The sequence below is a fragment of the Enhydra lutris genome, unplaced genomic scaffold (assembly GCF_002288905.1).
Source record: "Enhydra lutris kenyoni isolate GAN:26980312 unplaced genomic scaffold, ASM228890v2 scaffoldscaffold9, whole genome shotgun sequence".
In the NCBI taxonomy this organism is placed as follows: domain Eukaryota; kingdom Metazoa; phylum Chordata; class Mammalia; order Carnivora; family Mustelidae; genus Enhydra; species Enhydra lutris.
This window is the reverse complement of record NW_019154093.1, coordinates 72,802,550-72,822,522: the sequence shown is the minus strand read 5'-3', so window position 1 is coordinate 72,822,522 and position 19,973 is coordinate 72,802,550.

Here is a 19,973-nt window from a genome sequence, read left to right as displayed (position 1 = left end):
ATGAAAATGTGTTGACTATAAGAACTAGAATGACATAAGTTGGTTGAAATGCCATTTTATAGAAAATTTTTATCTTTTGCAACTCAGTTGGCATCTTAAATTAGTTATGTTTCATTCTTCAGACATTTACTAAATAAGAACTATGCTATCAACAGTGACCACTATTTATGGAATGCTGATCATGGAGGCATACTAAAATGAATTGTAAGATTCTGAAGCCCCTGACTCGGAATATTCTCTGATTCACAAGCCTTGTAGATTACCTCAACTTGTCTAGAGTCGAAAAATTAGCTAGAAATTTTTCACCTATAAGTGTGAGGATCTAATACAAGTCGATGTTAGCTAAATAGAAAATGTAATGGTTCCTATAAATGAAAGGCCAGTGATTTATCACATCTGGTCAGCTGGCTCAAGGGACTGAGAGCAATTTTGATCATCAAATATTGCTCATGTCTTTTCTCTCCTTCCTTCTTTATTGTTTTTGTTTATTCTTTATTGCAGAGTCTCTATTTTGGCAGCAGCGAGGTTATATTCTAACAGCTTTCGAGCACCTAGGAAAAAAGGCTTCTGTTGTTAGTACTTTCAGCAAAGGCTGGTTGCTGCATTTTGACCTGGTTTGGAGGGTAACCTCATTCCATGAGTCCATCTTACTGGAACTATAGGAGAAGAAAATCAGTACTTACTAAAGGGTTTGAAAGCTGTTAGTCTATTGCATAAGTGTTCGGGAAGTTCTTCGAATGTGTTTATACTGAAAAAAATCATTATTTATGTGAAATTATAATTTAATTGGATATTCTATAATTTATTTGCTAAATCTGGCAGCTTTACTCAAGGGCTTTTTAACCTCTCTGATAAATAAATCTTTCCAAATGTGGTAATATGCATGTCCTAAAGGCACACTCATAAGCAAAATGATAATGAACCAATAAACCAAACAATACATATCAAGAATGACATTTTTCTAGTGTCAAGAATTATACAAAACTCTTTTCTATGCAGTAACTCATGTAGTCTTATAAAAACTCTGTGAGATAATTTATTCTTGTTTTATAGATAAAGAAATTAGGTCACAACAATGTTAAATATCCTGAATGTGAAGCAAGCCAGAGGTGCTGAGAGCCAGTGTTGAATGAAGTTGTGTGGATGTCTTACAGGTAATCTTTTCAAAAGTTTCATGTCTCTTGCTTTTCAGGGCAGGATTAACAGGCTACTCTGGTAAGAACCAAAGTTTCCTTTTTCCGTTAATATCTTTATAGTCACCTTCCTTGGGCTACATTTGCAAAGAATGTGAACTGTTTCATATACTTGAATTCCAAATGCACTATTATTACTTGGTAAATTAAGAGACCCATTTGCCCTATTAGACTGATATCCAGTTATCTATCCCATTCCCAAGTAATCTGCTGAAAGAGAGAAACCAAGCTTCACATCTAGAGAAGTTGTCTTACTAAACTGCACAGCATTTTCTTCTTGCTCTCACCCTATGTCCTATGAAGGGCAGTCCTTAGCCATGGGGTTGATTATGTTTTCTGCTCTTATGTGGCCACGTGTTGTGGCTCTGTGTTCATACACAGAACTCAGTGCTTGCACAAGAGCATTCAAATGAGCCATGGGTTCTCCAGGCTTGGGACCTCAAACCTCAGTATCCAAATATTATTCTACACTTAGAAAACAGAACAATCCCCAGCGCAACCTTCCACCTTATGGACCAGAATTCCCTTAATCCCTTTAATTCATTCAGGAGGAAAGAGAAGAAAACATAAAGTCTGGCAACCCTTTTCGATTGGTCAACCCAATATATAAATTAGGCTTTCTTCCTGCCATTCTTCCAAATCTAATATCCTATAAATGTTTCAGGTGAGAAATTTTTCAAGTAAATTTCACTATAACAACTAGATTCCAATTCTCAGCTCTCAGAGGAACCTATTTCTACCAAAGCTGCTGCAGCTTAATTGTCAACACTATTCGAGTTAGAGGGTTGAAACCAGATTTATAAAGATATTAAATTTCCCAAATAGAGGTTGACTTTTTTTTTTGACTGCTTAAATCCTACCAAAATAAGCATAACTTCCTGACTTCCAGCCTGTCTACTGAAAGGTAAGTCATTTTAACATAATTCTATAGTTAAAATTATCTGGTTAAGGGGCGCCTGGGTGGCTCAGTGGGTTAAGCCGCTGCCTTCGGCTCAGGTCATGATCTCAGGGTCCTGAGATAGAGTCCTGCATCAGGCTCTCTGCTCAGCAGGGAGCCTGCTTCCCTCTCTCTCCTCTCTCTCTCTCTCTGCCTGCCTCTCTGTCTACTTGTGATCTCTGTCAAATAAATAAATAAAATATTTTAAAAAATAAAAAAAAATTATCTGGTTAAGACGTGCAAACTAGGGAGTTTTTTAGGATCAGTTTAGATGCCAGTTCCCTACACATGTACACAAAATCTAAGGTACTTTTTAAAATCCATTTAAAAAAAAATTATTTGGGGGTGCCTGTGTGGCTCAGTGGGTAAAAGCCTCTGCCTTCGGCTCAGGTCATGATCTCAGGGTCCTGGGATCAAGCCCCGCATCGGGCTCTCTGCTCAGCAGAGAGCCAGCTTCCTCCTCTCTCTGCCTACCTCTCTGCTTGCTTGTGATTTCTGTCTGTCAAATAAATAAATAAAATCTTTAAAAAAATTTATTTGTACTACTTAGCCAAAAAAAATGGAGAAAAATTCATTTACTGCAATATGTCATGTACCTTCAATTTCCCTGCTCTTTGCTAGACACCAATACTACTTTCCCAACACAGAGAGCAAATACTTTTTTGTTACACAGGAACACTTTTGTGTTCATGGTAAGCAGAAAGCATTGTGCCTGCCACAACAGGCAAAGTTTTAAAATAAATTTGCCACCAGCCTGAGAAGCAAGAAAGACCCACGGAGCTGGGTCTCAGTGCCATTCATTCTGTTCCTTTCTCACCACTTCAGCCACCTCTGGGGTCAGATAGGACTTGTCTCAGGATAGAGCAGCTTGAATTTTTCCTCAACAAGGAAAAGTCAAGATAGGGAGCTGAGCTGATACAGAAATAAACGGAAGAAAATCTTCAAGCATATGGTTTCTTAAAGTGAGCTCCTAACTCCGTGCATTATAATCATGAGGTTTCTTTGCTTAAAATATTTATTCTTTGAGACCACATTGGATCAACTATTCCAGATTCCTCTGGATGGGGCAGAGGGATCGATAATTTCGAGATTATGGCAAGCTTCTAAAAATGAGATAATTATATATGTCTTTTATGGCAGTGACCTCAAGAGTCTGGAAAACTCTAGTATAAAGTTGGAACATTATTCTGAAGAGGGATGCTTAAGACCATATGGCCTCCAATAGGCTGGGTTCAAGTCCTGACCTGTCATGGAGAGTGTTACTTAACCTCTTGGAGTATCTTTGCTGAATTCAGAAAACTAGATAGGAAGATAGGCATGAAGCACTTACACAGCATCTGGCATTTACTGAGCTCTCAATAAGTAATAGCATTATTATAAAAAAGCACGTCAAATAAATGTGAATTTCTGTTACAAGAGATTTTCCAGAAATGTTTTATTTGAAGCTGGTCCTTTCAGACTGTGTTTCTGTCTGCTTTGCCTGTATTCAGACTTCCTTGAAAGGTTTAGGAAGCTCTGATCTGAGGAAAGAATGCCTTTTTCTTTTCTTTAAGGCATTGCTATTAACTAGTCCTTTCTTTGTAATCTTGCTGTTATTAGTGTTTACTATTATCTAGCAAACTTTCTTTGAAGACTTTCTTGGAAGACATGCTATTGTAAAGACCCAAGACTGACTGTAGCTGAGAAAACGCCTAATGCTAACTAAAATATACTTTAGACTAAGGTACCAGAATGCTAAATCACTGATTTTGAACTTAAAAAAAAAATGTGGAAGTGATTTTCAATACCATATTGGCATGATCAGCATATTCTTTCTCTTAGTCAAGCTATACAGAACCCACATATATTAAAAGGTAACATTTTGGGGGAGGAGTCAAGATGGTGGAGAAGTAGCAGGCTGAGATGACATCAGGTAGCAGGAGATCAGCTAGATAGCTTATTAAGCCATTCCAAACACCTACAAATCCAACAGCAGATGGAAGAGAAGAAGAGCAACAATTCTAGAAACAGAAAATCGACCACTTTCTGAAAGGTGGGACCGGCGGAGAAGTGAATCCAAAGCAATGGGAAGATAGACCTCGGGGGGAGGGGATGGCTCCCGGCAAGTGGCAGAGCAATGGAGCATAAAATCAGGACTTTTAAAAGTCTGCTCCACTGAGGGACTCCAGAGGCTAAACCAGGGTGAAGCCCACACGGTGACAGCGTGGTCTCAGGTCCCGTGGGGTCACAGAAGGATCTGGGGTATCTGAGTGTCACAGAGCTTGCAGGTATTAGAGCGGGGAAGCTGGCTATAGAAACAGAGCCAAGGAGTGAGTTCTCACCTCGGGGTCACCTTGAACCATAATCCATGGTACAGGCCACTTCTCTGTGAGTGGGGTCCCCACAAGATATGGGGAGACCCCTCTGGAAGAGCTCAGGGATCTCTGGGGTTCAGAGACTCCAGCCAAAGCTGTGTGCCAGAGACAGAGACACTTGGTCACAGGCTGGGTGAGCTTGGAGCACAGCCAGAGACCAGGGAGATGGGAGTGATTGTGCACTTTTCTCTGAGGGCGCACTGAGGAGTGGGGCCCCAAGCTCTCGGCTCCTCCAGGCCAGAGATTGGGAGACCGCCATTTTCATTCCCGTCCTCCAGAACTCTACAGAAAGCGTTCAGGGAACAAAAAGCTCCCGAAAGCAAACGGATTACTTAGCCTGACCCCTGGTAAGGGTGGTGCAATTCTGTCTCGGGCAAAGACACTTGAGAATCACTACAACAGGCCCCTCCCCCAAAAGATCAACAAGAAATCCAGCCAAGACCAAGTTCACTTATCAAGGAGAACAGCAGAATTCCAGAGGAGGAGAAAATAAAGCCTTATATTCATGGCCTTCTCCCCATGATTTTTTAGTCTTGCAAAGTTAATTAATTTTTTTAAATGTTATTTTTTTTCTGCTGCTAATTTTTTATTAACTTTTACCCTTTCCTCTTTTAACGTTTTTTAACTAGTTTATCTTAACAATACCTTTCATTAAAAAAAAAATCTTTTTTGAAACTTCATTATTATAGTCATATTTATCCTTCATTCTATCTAACTTTATTTTTTATATACACATAGGGTTTTTTCTTCTAAAAAATTTGGGGTACAACTCCTTCTAATAGATCAAAATACACCATAAATCTAGCACTGGGCTTGTTCAAGTCTCCAGCCCAAGCTAATTCTCTCCACTTTCTTTTTCTTTATTCTCCAACTTATCAACTCCTTTTTTAGAAATTAAAAAAAATTTTTTTTTCATCTTTATAGTCATATTCTATCCCTTCATTGTGTTTACCTTTATATGTGTTTTTCATTCTTTAAACTTTTGGGAGGTAGTTTCTTCTAAGAGACAAAAACACTCCCAAAATTAAGTGGGTGACCCTGTTCTAGTCACCAGTCTAATATATATGTATATTTTCTTTTTTATATTTTTCTTTATTTGTTTTCTTCTTTTATTTTTTTTTTTTTCTGAACTTCTTTCACCCCCGTTCTCCCCGCCACGATTTGGGGTCTCATCTAATTTGGTTAAAGCACATTTTCCTGGGGAATTTGCCACCCTTTTAGTATTTTATTTGCTCCTTCATATATTCTTAACTGGACAAAATGACAAGGTGGAAAAACGATAAAAAAAAAGAACAAGAGGCAGTACTGAAGGGTAAGGACCTAATCAATATGGACATTGGTAATATGTCAGATCTAGAGTTCAGAATGACAATTCTCAGGGTTCTAGCTAGGCTCAAAAAAGGCATGGAAGATATTAGAGAACTCTGTCCGGAGAAATAAAAGCCCTTTCTGGATAAAGAAAAGAACTAAAATCTAACCAAGTTGAAATAAAAAAAGCTATTAATGAGGTGCAATAAAAAAATGGAAGCTCTTACTGCTAGGATAAATGAGGCAGAAGAAAGAATTAGTGATATAGAAGACCAAATGACAGAGAATAAAGAAGCTGAGCAAAAGAGAGACAAACCAATACTGAACCACAAGAAAAGAATTTGAGAGATAAGTGACACCATAAGACGAAACATTAGAATAATTGGAATTCCAGAAGAAGAAGAAAGAGAGAGGGGAGCAGAAAGTATATTGGAGGGAATTATTGTAGAGAATTTCCCTAATATGTCAAAGGGAACAAGCATCAAAATCCAAGAGGTGCAGAGAACCCCCTCAAAATCAATAAGAACAGGTCCACACCCCGTCATCTAATAGTAAAATTTACAAGTATTAGCGACAAAGAGAAAATACTGAAAGCAGCCCAGGAAAAGAAGTCTGTAACATACAATGGTAAAAATGTTAGATTGGCAGTGGACTTATCCACAGAGACCTGGAAGGCCAGAAAGAACTAGCATGATATATACAGAGCACTAACTGAGAAAAATGGGCAGCCAAAAATACTATATCCAGCTAGACTATCACTGAAAATAGAAGGAGAGATAAAAAGCTTCCAAGACAAACAAAAACTGAAAGAATTTGCAAACACCAAACCAGCTCTACAGGAAATATTGAAATGGGTCCTCTAAGAAAAGAGAGAGCCTAAAAGTAGTGGATCAGAAAGGAACAGAGACAATATACAGTAACAGTCACCTTACAGGCAATAACAATAGCACTAAATTCATATCTCTCAATAGTTACCCTGAATGTTAATGGGCTAAATGACCCAATCAAAAGACACAGGGTATCAGAATGGATAAAAAAACAAAACCCATCAATATGCTGCCTACAAGAAACTCATTTTAGACCTGAAGACACATCCAGATTTAAAGTGAGGGGGTGGAAGACAATTTACCATGCTAATGGACATCAGAAGAAGGCTGGGGTGGCAATCCTTATATAAGATCAATTAGATCTTAAGTGAAAGACTATAATAAGAGATGAGGAAGGACACTATATCATACTCAAAGGGTCAGTCCAAAAGAGATCTAACAATTTAAAATATCTATGCCCCTAACATGGGAGTAGCCAACTATATAAAACAGTTAATAACAAAATCAAAGAAACACATTGAAAATGATACAATAATAGTAGGGGACTTTAACACTCCCCTTACTGAAATGGATAGATCATCCAAGCAAAAGATCAACAAGGAAATAAAGGCCTTAAATGACACACTGGACCAGATGGACATCATAGATGTGTTCAGAACATTCCATCCCAAAGCAAGAGAATACACATTCTTCTCTGGTGCACCTGGAACATTCTCCAGAATAGGTCACATCCTGGGTCCTAAATCAGGTCTCAACCAGTATCAAAGGATTGGATCATTCCCTGCATATTTTCAGACCACAATGCTCTGAAGCTAGAACTCAATCACAAGAGGAAATTTGGAAAGAACCCAAATACATGGAGACTAAACAGCATCCTTCTAAAGAATGAATGGGTCAACCAGGAAAATAAAGAATTGAAAAAATTCATGGAAACAAATGATAATGAAAACACAACAGTTCAAAATCTGTGGGACACAGCAAAGGCAGTCCTGAGAGGAAAATATATAGCGGTGCAAGCCTTTCTCAAGAAACAAGAAAGGTCTCAAATACACAACCTAACCCTACATCTAAAGGAGCTGGAGAAAGAACAAGAAAGAAACCCTAAACCCAGCAGGAGAAGAGAAATAATAAAGATTAGAGCAGAAATCAATGAAATAGAAACCAAAAAAACAATAGAACAAATCAATGAAATTCAGAGCTGGATCTTTGAAAGAATAAGATTGATAAACCCCTGGTCAGATTTATCAAAAAGAAAAGAGAAAGGACCCAAATCAATAAAATCATGAATAAAAGAGGAGAGATCACAACCAACACCAAAGAAATACAGACAATTATAAGAACATACTATGAGCAACTTTACGCCAACAATTGACAATCTGGAAGAAGTGGATGCATTTCTAGAGACATATAAACTACCACACCTGAACCAGGAAGAGACATATAAACTACCACAACTGAACTAGGAAAAACTAGAAAACCTGAACAGACCCATAACCAGTAAGGAGTTTGAAACAGTCATCAAAAATCTCCTAACAAACAAATTTTGCCCATGGCTTCCCAGGGGAATTCTACCAAACATTTAAAGAAGAATTAATTCCTATTCTCCTGAAACTGTTCCAAAAAATAGAAATGGAAGGAAAACTTCCAAACTCATTTTATGAGACCAGCATCACCTTGATCCCAAAACCAGACAAGGATCCCATCAAAAAAGAGAATTACAGACCAATATCGTTGATGAACACAGATGCAAAAATTCTCACCAAATTCCTAGCCAATAGGATCCAACAGTACATTAAAAGGATTATTCACCACGACCAAGTGAGATTTATTCAAGGGCTGCAAGGTTGGTTCAACATCTGCAAATCAATCAATGTGATACAACACATTAATAAAAGAAAGAACAAGAACCATATGATACTCTCCATAGATGCTGAAAAAGCATTTGACAAAGTACAGCATCCCTTCCTGATCAAAACTCTTCAAAGTGTAGGGATAGAGGGCACATACCTCAATATTCTCAAAGGCATCTATGAAAAACCCACCACAAATATCATTCTCAATGGAGAAAAACTGAGAGCTTTTCCACTAAGGTAAGGAACATGGCAGGGATGTCCATTATCACCACTGCTCTTCAACATGGTACTAGAAGTTCTAGCCTCAGCAATCAGACAACAAGAAGAAATAAAGGCATCCAAATTGGCAAAGAAGTCAAACTATCACTCTTTACAGATGATATGATACTATATGTGGAAAACCCAAAAGACTCCACTCCAAAACTGCTAGAACTTGTACAGGAATTCAGTAAAGTGTCAGGATATAAAATCAATGCCCAGAAATCAGTTGCATTTCTTTACACCAACAACAAGACAGAAGAAAGAGAAATTAAGGAGTCAATCCCATTTACATTAGCACCCAAAATCATAAGATACCTAGGAATAAACCTAAGCAAAGAGGCAAAGAATCTATACTTAGAAAACTATAAAGTACTCATGAACGAAATTGAGGAAGACACAAAGAAATGGGAAAATGTTCCATGCTCATGGATTGGAAGAACAAATACTGTGAAAATGTCTGTGCTACCTAAAGCAATCTACACATTTAATGCAATCCCTATCAAAATCCCACCCGTTTTTTTCAAAGAAATGGAACAAATAATCCTAAAATTTATATGGAACCAGAAAAGACCTCGAATAGCCAGAGGAATATTGAAAAAGAAACCCAAAGTTGGTGGCATCACAATTCCGGACTTCAAGATCTATTACTAAGCTGTCACCATCAAGACGGTATGGTACTGGCACAAAAACAGACACATAGATCAATGGAACAGAATAGAGAGCCCAGAAATAGACCCTCAACTCTATGGTCAACTAATCTTTGACAAAGCAGGAAAGAATGTCCAATGGAAAAAAAGACATCCTCTTCAACAAATGGTGTTGGGAAAATTGGATGGCCACATGCAGAAAAATGAAATTGGACCATTTCCTTACACCACACATGAAAATAGACTCAAAATGGATGAAGGACCTCAATGTGAGAAAGGAATCCATCAAAATCCTTGAGGAGAACACAGGCAGCAACCTCTTCAACCTCAGCCACAGCAACGTCTTCCTAGGAATGTTGCCAAAGGCAAGGGAAGCAAGGGCAAAAATGAACTATTGGGATTTCATCAAGATCAAAAGCTTTTGCACAGCAAAGGAAACAGTTACCAAAACCAAAAGACAACTGACAGAATGGGAGAAGATATTTACAAACAACATATCAGATAAAGAGCTAGTCTCCAAAATCTATAAAGAGTTTAGCAAACTCAACAGCCAAAGGACAAATAATCCCATTAAGAAATGGGCAGAGGACGTGAGCAGACATTTCTGCAAAGAAGACATCCAGATGGCCAAGAGACACATGAAAATGTGCTCCACATCACTCAGCATCAGGGAAATACAAATCAAAACCACAATGTGATACCACCTCACACCAGTCAGAATGGCTAAAATTAACAAGTCAGGAATGCTGACAAGGATGTGGAGAAAGGGGAACCCTCCTACACTGTTGGTGGGAATGCAAGCTGGTGCAACCACTCTGGAAAACAACATGGAGTTTCCTCAAAAAGTTGAAAATAGAGCTACCTTATGACCCAGCAATTGCACTACTGGGTATTTTCCCTAAAGATACAAATGTAGTGATCTGAAGGGGCACATGCACCCGAATGTTTATAGCAGCAATGTCCACAATAGCCAAACTATGGAAAGAACCTAGATGTCCATCAACAGATGAATGGATAAAGAAGAAGTGGTATATATATACAATGGAATACTATGCAGCCATCAAAAGAAATGAAATCTTGCCATTTGCAATGATGTGGATGGAACTAGAGGGTATTATGCTTAGTGAAATAAGTCAATTGGAGAAAGACAACTATCATATGATCTCCCTGATATGAGATAAGGGGATGAAATGTGGGGGTTTTGGGGGGCAGGAAGGGAGGGAGACAAACCATAAGAGCTCTTAATCTCACAAAACAAACTGAGGGTGGCCAGGGGGGGGGGGGTGGGGAGAGGGTGGTGGGGTTATGGACAGTGGGGAGGGTATGTGCTATGGTGAATGCTGTGAAGTGTGTAAGCCTGACGATTCACAGACCTGTTCCCCTGGAGCTAATAATACCTTATATGTTTATTTAAAAAAAAAAAAAAAAACCAAACCACAGGGGCAATCCTGGAAATACTGCCTTGAACAGCTATGGGGGGAGGGGTCATATACCAATAAAGTCTTGATATAATAGCCAAAAAAAAAAAAAACCAAAAACAACAAAACCACAATGAGATACCACCTCACACCAGTCAGAATGGCTAAAATTAAAAGTCAGGAAATGACAGATGCTGACAAGGATACGGAGAAAGAGGAACCCTCCTACACTGTTGGTGGGAACACAAGCTGATGCAACCACTCTGGAAAACAGCATGGAGGTTCCTCAAAAAGTTGAAAATAGACCAACTTATGACCCAGCAATTGCACTACTGGGTATTTACCCTAAAGATACAAACACAGTGATCCAAAGGGGCACGTGAACCTGAATGTTTACAGCAGCAATGTCCACAATAGCTAAACCATGGAAAGAACCTAGATTTCCATCAACAGATGAATGGATAAAGAAGATGTGGAGGGTTTGGGGGGTCGGAAAAGAATAAGTGAAACAAGATGTGATCGGGAGGGAGACAAACCATAAGAGACTCTTAATCTCACAAAACAAACTGAGGGTGGCCAGGGGGAGGGAGGTAGCGAGAGGGTGGTAGGGTTATGGACAGTGGGGAGGGTATGTGCTATGGTGAGTGCTGTGAAGTGTGTAAACCTGGCGATTCACAGACCTGTTCCCCTGGGGCTAATAATACATTATATGTTTATTAAAAAATAAAAAAATTTTAAAAGTGAAAAAAAAGGTAATATATTTTTAAAGTGAAAAATTGTATTCACAGAAATAAAGTGCCAGAAGCTGGAGTCTGTCCTATAATCTGCATGCATAGGCATCAGAAGGTCACTAAAAAGGAGACTGACTCACAACAAAAGGACTTCTGTAAATAAAATGTTAATAGCAATAGATTATGGTATAATTTTGCTGCAAGTTATGGAATCTTCCCAGTCTCCTGCCTAAAATTGCCTACAGCCATCTCCACATGGGATTTACATTTGTCATCAACACTGGCAAATTCAAAATCCATTAGCTAAGACTTCCTTTCCTGTGAACACCAAACTTAAGATCACCTCCAAAGTTGTCTTCTCTACTGGTGTTTCTCTTCCCTGTCTTTTCTGTGAAGGCTACAGTGTACTTTTTATAGCTTTAGCAATAGTTACTTTCTACTTATGTTAATTCATTAAGCTATAAAGACCGTAACCTGTTATATCTGAAAAAATATTACCCTTATATTTATCAGGTATCTGTCTGCCTCTCCATCCTTCTATCCATCCTAATTCTGTTCATAAATAAATAAATAAATAAATAAATAAGGACAGTCCAGTACCTGTTCCTAAAACTGTGAATTCTGAAATGCTACAACAACTGGTACATTTGAAATTGTACCTGACTGATTCCAGGACTGGTATAAGAAATGTTCAGGGTGAGTCTGTGATATTTGTATAAAGAAAGCAAAGAAATAATAAAATCTTGATAGTTTTAAATCCAAAGGACTTTGAAATCAAAACAAAGGAACTACCAGTGAACAAGATGGGAAAACTCGTACAACAAAAATAAGATCAGATTCTATTCATTAATATGAATGGAATATATATTTTAAAAGTGAGTTAATAAGGATACTTAAAGAGAAGATATAGTCAAACAACAACAACAACAAGATAGAACACAAACTGAAACTATTGATTACCACCTGGGTATTTAGAATACTACTTCCTTACTCTAGAATTGGCAATTAAAGGAAAATTTAATATCTTCCTTCCTGATCTCCTATTAACTGTATTTTAGTGTAATCAAATACTCTTAGCTAATGATGAAAAGGGTTTGTTTGGGTTTTTTTTAGAGAAGACTTTAGTAAATGAGGAAGAAAAATCAGAACTAGAACATTCCCATTTTACACTTTTTAATATAATAATTGTTTTAGGCAAAGGAGTAAACAACAAAATAAAAAAAATGATGGGGAACTTTATAGAGGAGGAATTAGACTGTTACCACCAGAAAATCAATGATCAATCTTACAATTATTGAAAGTGAGACAGCCATTTTATACCTCTTAGAAGCATTATTCTTAAAGTTGAACCTGAATTTATGCAGACTTTTAGATAATAGTTCCAAATTTTAAGAAAAAATAACTCCTCCAACAATTTAAATAACATCAAAGAAAGGAGACAGATCAATCGAGAATGTAGTTCATACCGGGGACACCTGGGTGGCTCAGTGGGTTAAAGCCTCTGCCTTCAGCTCAGGTCATGATCCCAGGGTCCTGGGATCAAGTCCCGCATCGGACTCTCTGTTCAGTGGGGAGCCTGCTTTTCCCTCTCTCTCTCTCTGCCTACTTGTGATCTCTGTCTGTCAAATAAATAAATAAAATTTGAAAAAAAAAAAAAAGAATGTAGTTCATACCATTGGACAATTTACATGGCTTTTGCAATGTGACAGCATTGTGAAACAAGAAAAAGGATTTGAATAGAAGAAATTCTAGGTTAACAAAGACCTCAGAAACAGAGCAACAAATCCAATGTATGTAATTTGAACAGACTACTTTAAAATACATATTTTGAGACAAATCATAACCTACCACATGAAATGGTATTAGATACAAAAGAATTGACACATTTTTAGATCTGATAATGGGATTTTGCTAAAGAAAAAAAAATCCACAATTTTGTGAGATGTACACATCATTATATAGTCCCCCACCTTACTCTTTTAACTTTATTCTTGATATTTTTTTTCCTTGCCCTGAAGTTGGCTTCATCTGAAGTTAATATAACTACTCCATTTTCTTTTGATTAGTGTTAGCCTGGTATTTCCAGGCTTCTTTAGAGAGAGCCAAGTTTCTGAACTATATAATTTTCCTTTAGCTCCCCCCCCAAAAGTGCTTTAAGCTTTTTTTTTTTTTTTTTTGCAGGGAAGGACTGCTTAAAAAGTATTTCCTCACATTTTGCTTGTCTGAGATTTCTTAATCTCTCTCACTGTTTTTGCCATATTTTTAAAAATTCCAGTGTAGTTAACACACAGTGTTATATTAATTTTGGGTGTGCAATATAGTGACTCACCATGTCTGTGCATTACTTGGTGCTCATCACGATAATCTACTCTTAATCCTCATCACCTGTTTCACTTGTCCTTCCACCCTCCTGCCCTCAGTTTGTTCTCTATAGTTAAGAGTCTGTTTCTTGGTTTGTTTCCCTCTCTTATCTCTCTCTCTTTTTTCCCCTTTGCTCATTTGTTTTGTTTCTTAAATTCCACATGTGAGTGAAATTATATGATATTTGTCTTTCTCTGACTGGCTTATTTTGCTTAGCATTAGACTCTCTAGATCCATCCATGCTGTGACAAATGGGAGGATTTCATTCTTTTTATAGCTGACTAATACTTCATTGTGTATGGATATCACACCTTCTTTATCCATTCCTCTATCAGTGGGCATTTGGGCTGCTTCCCTTGTAAATAATTCTTCCTTCCTATTGTAAATAATGCAGTAAACATTGGGGTGTATATATCCTTTCAAATTTGTGTTTTCATATTCTTTGGGTAAACAGCTAGCAGCGTGCTTACTGGATCATAGGGTAGTTTTACTTTTAACTTTTTGAGGAACCTCCATATTGTTTTTCACAGTAGTTGCACCACTTTTCATTCCCTCCAACAGTGTAGGAGGGTTTGTTTTTACCTATATCCTTTCCAGCACCTATTCTTGAGTTTTTGATCTTAGCCATTCTGATAAGTATGAGTTGATATATCACTGTGGTTTCTATTTGCATTTCCCTGATGATGAGCGATGTTGAGCATCTTCTAATGTGTCTGTTGATCATCTGTATGTCTTTGGAGAAACATCTATTCATGTCTTCTGTTGATTTTTGATTGGATTATTTGTCTTTTGGTGTTGAGTGGTGTAAGTTCTTTTTTTTAAGATTTTAATTCCAGTTGGTTAATATACAGTATTATATTAACTTCAGGTATAAAATATAGTGATTCAACAGTTCAAAATACTACCCTGTGCTCATCACGGCAAGGGTACTCCTTAATCCCCATCATCTCTTTAACAAATTTCCAAACCCCCTTCCCCTCTGGTAACCATCAGATTGTTCACTATGATGAAGAGTCAATGTCTTGCTTTTTCTCTCTCTCACTCTCTGTCTCTTATTTTTTCCCTTTGCTTATTTGCTTTGTTTCTTAAGTTCCACATATGAGTGAAATCATATGGTATTTGTCTTTCATGGACTAACTTCTCTTAGCATTATACTTTCCAGCTCAATCCATGTCATTGCAAATGGCAAAATGTCATTCTTTTTTATGGCTGAATAATATTCCACCCCCATCTTCTTTATCCATTCATCAATTGATAAACACTTGGGTTGCTTCCATATTTTTTTTATTTTCTTTCAAATTTTTATTTAAATTCTAATTAGTTAACATATAGTGTAATACTGGTTTTAAAAATAGAATTAATTGATCCATCACCTATATACATCACCCAGTGCTTATCACAAGTGCCTTCCTTAATAGCCTCACCCACTTATCCCATCCTCCACCCATCTCCCATCCATCAACCCTCAGTTTGTTCTCTCAGTGAAGAGTGTCTTATGGTTTGTTTCCCTCTCTACCCCCACCCCTTCCCCTATATTCATCTGTTTTGTTTATTAAATTCCACATACACATGATCATATGGTGTTCGTCTTTCTCTGACTTACTTCATTTGGTATAATACTCTCTAGCTCCATCCATGTTGCTGGAGATGACCAGATTTCAGTCTTTTTGGTGGCTGAGTAATATTCCATTGTATTGTATGTATGTGTGAATATACCACATCTTCATCATTCATTAGTCAATGGACATTTGGGCTCTTTCCATAATTTGTTGATAATGCTTCTGTAAATATCAGATTGCATGTATCCCTTCAAATCATTGTTTTTGTATCCTTTGGATAAATACCTAGTTTTCATGCCAGTACTACCACATTGTTTTGATTACTACAGCCTTGTGATAAAACTTGAAGTTTGGAATTGTGATGCCTCCAGCTTTGTTTTTGTTTTTGTTTTTCAAGATTGCTTTGACTATTCAACATCTTTTGTAGTTCCAAATTTTAGGATTCTTGTCATGTGGAAAATGCTGTTGGTATTTTAATGGGGATTCCATTAAACCTTTAGATTGCTTTGGGTTTGTATAGACATTTTAAACAATATTTGTATAGACATTTTAAACAATATTTGTTCTTCCAATCCATGAACATGAAATGTCTTTCCATTTCTTTGTGTCATGTTTAATTTCTTTCATGAGTATTTTATAGTTTTCAGATTATAGTTCTTTCATCTCTTTTTTAAGTTTTTTTTTCCCCAGGGTATTTTATTACTTTTGATGTAATTATAAATGGGATTGTTTTCTAAATTTCTCCTGCTGCTTCTTCATTATTAGTGTAGACAAATGCATTGGATTCCTGTACATTGATTTTGTACCCTGTGACTTTACTGAATTCATTTTATCAGTTCTAGTAGGTTTTTTTGATGGAGTCTTTTGGGTTTATTATATATTGTATCATGTCATCTGCAAATAATGAAAATTTTATTTCTTCCTTACCAGTTTGGATGGGTTTTATTTCTTTTTGTTGTCTCATTACTGTGGCTAGGACTTTCAGTGCTATTTTGAATAAAAATGGTAAGAGTGAACATCCTTATCTTGTTCCTGATCTTAAGGGGGACGCTCTTTTTTTTTTTTTTTCCATTGAGTATGGTGTTAGCTGTGGGATTTTAATATAAGGCTTTTATTATATTGAGCTCTGTTCTTTTTAAACCTATTTGTTGAAGGCTTTTGTTAATGAATGAATGTCATACATTGTCAATTTTTTTCTACATCTATTGAAATGATCATATGGTTTTTATCCTTATCTTACTGATGTGATGAATCACATGGATTGATTTGCAAATATTGAACTGCACTTGCATCCCAGGAGTAAATCCTGGTTGATACAGTGAATGATTTTTTTTTTTTTTACTGAATTGTCAGATTTGATCTGTTAATATTTTGTTGACAGTTTTTATATCTATGTTCATCAGAGATATTGGTCTATAGTTCTGTTTTTTTTTGTGTGTGTGTGGTGTCTTTATCTGGTTTTGGTGTGAGAATAATGATGGCCTCATAGAATGAACTTGGAAATATTCCTTCCTCTTCTATTTTTTGGAATAGTTTGAAAAGAATAGATATATCTTCCTTAAATGTTTGGTAGAATTACATGTGACTCTCTGGTCCAGGACTTTGGTTTGTTGGGAATTTTTAGATTACTAATTCAATGTCCTTGCTGGTAATCAGTCTGTTCAAATTTTCTATTTCTCCCTGCTTCAGTTTTGGTTGTTTGTATGTTTCTAAGAATTTATCCATTTCTTCTAGGCTGTACAATTTGTTGGCATATATTTTTTTCTAATATTCTCTTACAATTGTTAGTATTTCCCTGGTGTCAGTTATTATTTCTCTTTGTTCATTTGTGATTTTGAGGGTTTTTTTTTAATGAATCTAGCTAAAAGTTTATCAGTTTTGTTGATCTTTTCAAGAACTAGGTCCTGTTTTCTTTCTTTTTTTTTTAAATATCATTCATTTCTGCTCTAATACTCATTATTTCTATCCTTCTACTGTTTTTGGGTTTTGTTTGTTTTTTTTTCCTAGCTTCTTTGGATGTAAGGTTAGGTTATTTGAGATCATTTATTTATTTGTTTATTTTTTATTTTTTGCTTCTTGAGGTTGGCTTGTATTGCTTTAAACTTGCCTGTTAAAATTGCTTCGCTGCATCCTAATTTGGAACATTGTGTTTTTACTTTCATTTGTCTTCATGTAATTTTTTTTTAAAGTCCAGTGATTTTATTTTGTGATAAAATTGGTCATTCTATATCCATTTTTTCCTGAAACAAGCTGTGCTCTATCTCTGGATTTACCACTTTTCCTTTTATTTTCTAGAAACTTTTCGTGTGTGTGTGTGTGTGTGTGTGTGTGTGTGTTTAATTTCATTTCAGTGTAACAGAATTCATTGTTTATGCACCACACCCAGTGCTCCATGCAATACATGCCCTCCATAATACCCACCACCTGGCTCCCCCAACCTCCCACCCCCGCCCCTTCAGAACCCTCAGATTGTTTTTCAAAGTCCATAGTCTCTCATGGTTCATCTCCCCTTCCAATTTCCCTCAACTCCCTTCTCCTCTCCATCTCCCCATGTCCTCCCTGTTATTTCTTATGCTCCACAAATAACCGAAACAATACAATAATTGACTCTGTCACCCACATTGATACAAAAAATGGGTACTCATCTTTTCAAATGGAGGCATAATACTCCATAGTGTATATGGACTACATCTTCCTTATCCTTTCATCCATTGAAGGGCATCTTGGTTCTTTCCACAGTTTGGCGACCGTGGCCATTGCTGCTATAAACATTGGGGTAGAGATGGCCCTTCTTTTCACTACATCTGTATCTTTGGGGTAAATACCCAGTAGTGCAATTGCAGGGTCATAGGGAAGCTCTATTTTTAGTTTCTTAAGGAATCTCCACACTGTTCTCCAAAGTGGCTGCACCAACTTGCATTCCCACCAACAGTGTAAGAGGGTTCAGTTCCCCTTTCTCCACATCCTCTCCAATACACATTGTTTCCTGTCTTGCTAATTTTGGCCATTCTAAGTGGTGTAAGGTGGTATCTCAATGTGGTTTTAATTTGAATCTCCCTGATGGCTAGTGATGATGAACATTTTTTCATGTGTCTGACAGCCATTTGTATGTCTTCATTGGAGAAGTGTCTGTTAATGTCTTCTGCCCATTTTTTGACATGATTATCTGTTTTGTGTGTGTTGAGTTTGAGAAGTTCTTTATAGATCCTGGATATCAGCCTTTTGTCTGTACTGTCATTTGCAAATATCTTCTCCCATTCCGTGGGTTGCCTCTTTGTTTTATTGACTGTTTCCTTTGCTGTGCAGAAGCTTTTGATCTTGATGAAGTCCCAAAAGTTCATTTTTGCTTTTGTTTCCTTTGCCTTTGGAGATATCTTGAAAGAAGTTGCTGTGGCCAATGTCCAAGAGGTTACTGCCTATGTTCTCCTCTAGGATTCTGATGGATTCCTGTCTCACGTTGAGGTCTTTTATCCATTTCGAGTTCATCTTTGTGTACGGTGTAAGAGAATGGTCGAGTTTCATTCTTCTACATATAGCTGTCCAATTTTCCCAGACTGTCTTTTTTCCACTGTATATTTTTTCCTGCTTTGTCGAAGATGTATTTGACCATAGAGTTGAGGGTCCATATCTGGGCTCTCTACTCTGTTCCACTTCTCTGTGTGTCTGTTTTTATGCTAGTACCATGCTGTCTTGGTGATCACAGCTTTGTAAAGCTTTGTAAAGCTTGAAATCAGGTAACGTGATGCTGCCAGTTTTGTTTTTCTTTTTCAACATTTCCTTAGCAATTCGAGGGTCTCTTCTGATTCCATACAAATTTTAGGATTATTTGCTCCAGCTCTTTGAAAAATACTGGTGGAATTTTGATTGGAATGGCATTAAAAGTATAGATTACTCTAGGCAGTATAGACATTTTAACAATGTTTATTCTTCCAATCCAAGAGCATGGAATGGTCTTCCATCTTTTTGTGTCTTCTTTGATTTCTTTCATGAGTATTCTGTAGTTCCTTGAGTACAGATCCTTTACCTCTTTGGTAAGGTTTATTCCCAGGTACCTTATGGTTCTTGGTGCTATAGTAAATGGAATCGATTCTCTAATTTCCCTTTCTGTGTTTTCATTGTTAGTGTATAAGAAAGCCACTGATTTCTGTACATTGACTTTGTATCCTGCCACATTACTGAATTGCTGTATGAGTTCTAGTAGTTTGGGGGTGGAGTCTTTTGGGTTTTCCATATGAAGGATCATGTCATCTGCAAAGAGAGAGAGTTTGACTTCTTCATTGCCAATTTGGATACCTTTTATTTCTCTTTGTTGTCTGATTGCTGTTGCTAGGACTTCTAATACTATGTTGAACAAGAGTGGTGAGAGTGGGCATCCTTGTCGTGTTCCTGATCTCAACGGGATGGCTGTGAGCTTTTTCCCATTGAGGATGATATTTGCTGTGGGTCTTTCATAGATAGATTTTATGAAGTTCAGGAATGTTCCCTCTATCCCTATACTTTGAAGCATTTTAATCAGGAATGGAT